We start from the raw sequence: 5,517 nt of genomic DNA, 5'->3' as shown, positions 1-5,517 counted from the left end.
ACTAGAAATTTAGAATGTGAGTGATTTTAGGCAATAAAATAGGCTAATTTCTTGCAGAAATCCCTGGCAATTAAGATTTAAATAAAATAACCAAAGAACATCTTTCACTGCTTAATAGAATAAGAGTTTCAGAAGCCTAATGACATCTACTTCAAATTTTTGCATCTTCCTGATGTTAAAATTGTTTTATATGCAATATCTTATTAAGCTGTAAATAATTTAATTCTATATTTAAGAAAGTATTAATAGCACTAGAATGAAAGCCACAGTTTCATTTATTTTGCCTCGTGCCTCTCAGCAGATTTCTGCCATGGGCGACAGGGAAACAAGCAACCACTCAGAAGTCACTGACTTCATTCTTGTCGGCTTCAGGGTCCGCCTAGAGCTCCACATTCTCCTCTTCCTGATTTTTCTGCTTGTCTATGCCATGATCCTTCTAGGAAATATTGGCATGATGGTCATTATTATGACTGATCCTCGGCTGAACACACCAATGTATTTCTTCCTAGGCAACCTGTCCTTCGTCGATCTCTTCTATTCTTCTGTTATTGCACCCAAGGCTATGATCAACTTCTGGTCTGAGAGCAAGTCCATCTCCTTTGCAGGCTGTGTGGCCCAGCTCTTTCTCTTTGCCCTCTTCATTGTGACTGAGGGGTTTCTCCTGGCAGTCATGGCGTATGACCGCTTCACTGCCATCTGCAACCCACTCCTCTACACGGTCCAGATGTCAACACGTCTCTGTGTTCAGTTGGTGGCTGGTTCCTATTTTTGTGGTTGCATCAGCTCAGTTCTTCAGACCATCATGACATTTACTTTATCCTTTTGTGCTTCTCGGGCCATTGACCACTTTTACTGTGATGACCGTCCACTTCAGAGGATTTCTTGTTCTGATCTCTACATTCATAAGATGGTATCCTTTTTCTTATGCAGCATCATCATTTTGCCTACCATAATGGTCATTACTATGTCTTACATATATATTGTATCCACAGTTCTAAAAATACGCTCCACTGAGGGGCGAAAGAAAGTCTTCTCCACTTGCAGCTCCCACCTGGGAGTTGTGAGTGTCCTGTATGGTGCCATCATTTTTATGTATGTCATCCCTGACAGATTTCCTGAGCTGAGTAAAGTGGCCTCCTTGTGTTACACCCTAGTCACTCCCATGTTGAATCCTTTGATTTACTCTCTGAGAAACAAAGATGTCAAAGAAGCTCTGAGGAAGATCCTGGGCAAAAAACTATTTTTATTTAATTCTATATTAACTGAAAATAGAATCAAGTAATGTAATATTCTGAAAGTGCTGAGCTTTATAACAACTTAGAGAAGCATTGATTAAAATCTTAAGAGACTTCATTTGTTTGAATACCATATACGAAGAATACATACTTTGGAAGATGTATTTGGACTTAATCAGAATACATACATCAGGAAGATGGACTATATTTTGTCTGGCTGTTGATTTTGGAATGGAAAGACTTCCTTTTGGATAATGCTAATGATTTCCATGTAATTTGTTTTTAGGACATATATATTCCAACTTTACTTCTGACTCTTTGAGGTTGTTGTTTGGGATATATTGTTTATCTTGAGTCAGTACCATATGTTACGTAGATGTGTATGTATATATATATATATATATATATATAAAATATATATGTATATTTGGTAGAGGTAACACAGTCTGATGTATTAAGAAAGACAGAACAAAATATGAGATTTACTAAAGAAATCTTGGTGAATGTCTAGTGAGAGAATCAAATACTCTGCAGCACACAATCTTAAGTGTGAAATGTAAGTAACTTAATTTTCAGAGGCTAACCGAATGGCACATTTATTTCATGGTTTCTCTGGCTTGAATCATTATTATTTCTCCCCTTCATTTGAATACCTACTAAACTGATAAATTGTTTTTGAATATTGCACCTTTTCACAAGGAAACTGTAATAAAAATAAGAGTAAAGATAATTCATATCTTGTTATATATGCCTTAGTGAGAATTCATTCATCAAATTAATACTTACTGAATTTTTATATACTCTGTGCCCTGTAAAAAGTCCCAATTTTAAATGATTTCTGTACTTGAGCTCACACTAATTCGTGGAAAAAGTATCTAAATAGAGAGCTACTAATAACATGTCATATGGTAAACCCAGTGAATAAAGTGAGTGAAAGTTGCTCAGTCATGTCCAACTCTTTGCAACTCCATGGACTGTCCGTGGAAGTCTCTAGGCCAGGATACTGGAGTTGGTAGCCCTTCCCTTCTCCAGGGGATCTTCCCAACCCAGGGATTGAACCCAGGTCTTCTACATTGCAGGCAGATTCTTTACCAGCTGAGCCACAAGGGTAGAAGTTACAAAGACAGAGCAGCTTCTACAGATGAGTGATATAAATGATCAGGGAAAACGTCATAAGCACATTTCTAAACATAAATGAACTTGAGCAAGGTGAAACAGAAAAGTTTCTGTGCAAAGGCAATTAAATAATGATATGTTGAACTTCCAAAAGTTTAATTCCTGATATTAATGTAAAAGAGAGGGAGTGAGAGTTAAGACTTGAAAGGAAATTCATGGAAATTGTGCACATCTATTTAAGAAGACAAGGAGGTTGGCTTATTTTCTGCAGACCACAGGGAAGCACTAGGGATTTTTCTTTAAAGAATATATTGGGTTCAAACTGGCATTTTAGAAAAATCACATTGGTAACTTGTGGTAGATAAACATTCATAGAAGAAGATAATCACTGTCTTATGACAGTGGAGAGAGGGAATACCTTTAAAATTACAGATAAACTAAACTGAATATTAATGGTTAAGGTAGAAGTGAGTAATGACTTCTAATGTTTGAGCATCTCTAACTGGGGAAATACCACCTAACAAAATGAGAAGGAAAGTATGAGTAATAATAGTTAATCATTAAGAGTTAACAAAATAAAGTCAAATCAGACTGACTTTCTCATCCTGGTTTGCCTATGTGCTTGATAGTCAACTGTCTTGACTTTGCAGAAACTCTTATTTCTCAGTTTAATAAAAGAATACTAATGTCCAGTGACCAAAAACCTGTACCTGGGATTTAGGTGAGGTGAAACTGAAAAGAATTATGAATTCCTTGAAGGCTTTTTCCATTATAGGACTCAGCGTGTTGCATGAAAAATTCTGTATTTTACAAGCAAAGAGTGCTAGTAAAACATGCCTAAATAAATTGAAGACCTCATTTATCTAAAACATTATTACTAATTTAATCTCATCTTGTGGCATCCCATTACATTTATAATTATAGCTGATTGTAGAGCCATAACTAGCTAATTTTACTAAATGGTAGTGTTCATGGTATTTAATCCTCACTCAGCTACTGCTACACTAACAGCAATTATATTTAAAAATTTAGCCTCCTTTTAATATTCAGTTTTTAATATAAGAAATATCTAAATAAATTGTTAGTTAATAATAATGAAGGTTATTATTTATTATAAATAATAAATATATAATTATTATAAATCAGCAAAACTAAATTTTCTATTTTCTTGTGCAGCTTCCTTTTCTTCAGATGAAGATGAAACCTTTTCAAAAAAAAAAAAGATGTTTCTGAATCATTGCTCAAAAATATAAATTCTTGGATCTAAAGAAGACCTGCATCTTATTCTTTTAAACACTTTATTAAGGAATAATTGGTTTGAAATAAACAGTATGTATTTAGAGTAAAGAACTCTGTGAGTTTTGTGGCCAATAAAAAACCACCACGTCAAGATACAAAATATTTCCTTCATTTCCAAATGGTTGATTATACCTTTCTTCAGGCCATGCTTCCCTCCAAACCCATCTCCAGATAACCAGTGATCTGGATAGTATGCAATAGAATCATACAGCATGTCGTGTTTTCTCTCAGGCTTCTTCACTGTGTAAAATGATTTTGAGATTTCTTCATTTTGTCATGTATAAATAACCCATTCTTTTTAATGCTGGGTAATATTTCATTTTCCATTGCACGTATATACCAAATTTTGTTTATGCACTCTGAAATAAATGGGCAATTGATGTTTGATCAGCTTTTAGATATTGTGAATACAGCTGATAAGTGTTCATATGTGTTTGCTTAGTTTGTTTTTCTCATATTTGCTGATTTTTGAAGCTTGAGATTCTGAGATCTCATAATAAATATGTTTGATTTGAAGAGACTACCAGGGAAATATTTGGAAATAAAGAACAAACAAAAACATATTTACCAAACAAAATCTACTAAATCTCAGGAAAAGTGAGACTCTATGACGTTTGAGCCAGGACCCACTCCCTCCCTGCCCTCTGTGATTCCAGCAGAGCTGAAAGTGCAGTCAGGCAAGTACAGGCAGGAACACAGAGATCCCTCTGCCCCTGGGTCACAGTCAAATGCTACCATGTCCCCTTGATTGTTGTTGCTGCAACCATTACTTGTCCCCTCCAGCTCCACACTGAAGACGGTCTTTCAATGCCAGGGTAGCTAAAACATATGATGATCTCTAGCCAGCCCCCATTCAAAAGCTCTATCCTAAGAATGCCAGGCCAAGAGTACTGGGCCCCAATTCCAGCTGCTCCCATTCTCTTAAAAGACAGAAGTTTTATGCTCAGAACACCATAGGCTAGTGACCTCACTCAGAAACCTTCTCAAAAGCAGGAGTGTCATTCTAAGCAAACTGGACCACTGTGCCTGCTTGTTTCAGAACAGATGAACTCAGGTTTTACCTAGAAAGAAAGTTGTACCGTGATAACAGAGGGCTCCAAGCTCTCTCCACTTGAACTGACTCTATTTGGAAAAACATGTGTAGGCAATTCAAGCTTAAGTGAACTCCAAAACTTAATAAATATTCGGTATAAGCAATTAAGAGGAGACCAGTGGTCCGATGAGAGCGAAAAGCTAACTGTAGACCAACTACACCGCTCTCTGGTGGGCAGGGCCTTGCTCATCAGTTCAGTTCAGTTCAGTTCAGTCGCTCAGTCGTGTCCAACTCTTTGCAACCCCATGAACCACGGCACGACAGGCCTCCCTGTCCGTCACCAACTCCCGGAGTTTACTCAAACTCATGTCCATCCAGTCGGTGATGCCATCCAGCCATCTCACCCTCTGTCGTCCCCTTCTCCTCCTGCCTTCAATCTTTCCCAGCATCAGGGTCTTTTCAAAGGAGTCAGCTCTTCGCATCAGGTGGCCAAAGTATTGGAGTTTCAGCTTCAACATCAGTCCCTCCAATGAACACCCAGGACTAATCTCCTTTAGGATGGACTGGTTGGATCTCCTTGCAGTCCAAGGGACTCACAAGAGTCTTCTCCAACACCACAGTTCAAAAGCATCAATTCTTCTGCACTCAGCTTTCTTTATAGTCCAACTCTCACATCCATACACGACCACTGGAAAAACGATAGCCTTGACTAGACAGACCTTTGTGGACAATGTCTCTGCTTTTTAATATGCTGTCTAGGTTGGTCATAACTTTCTTTCCAAGGAGCAAGCATCATTTAATTTCATGGCTGCAGCACCATATGCAGTGATTTTG

At 37.4% G+C, this 5,517-nt stretch overlaps 1 pseudogene; it reads left to right on the top strand.

Moving 5' to 3' along the window:
• The first annotated feature begins 280 nt into the window (after positions 1-280).
• Positions 281-1,262, top strand: LOC122680831 (annotated as a pseudogene).
• Positions 1,263-5,517: the final 4,255 nt, after the last annotated feature.

The sequence above is a fragment of the Cervus elaphus genome, chromosome 22 (genome assembly GCF_910594005.1).
Source record: "Cervus elaphus chromosome 22, mCerEla1.1, whole genome shotgun sequence".
Classification (NCBI taxonomy): domain Eukaryota; kingdom Metazoa; phylum Chordata; class Mammalia; order Artiodactyla; family Cervidae; genus Cervus; species Cervus elaphus.
Note: the sequence above shows the minus strand (reverse complement) of the source record. Positions and strands in the feature narration are given on the sequence as shown.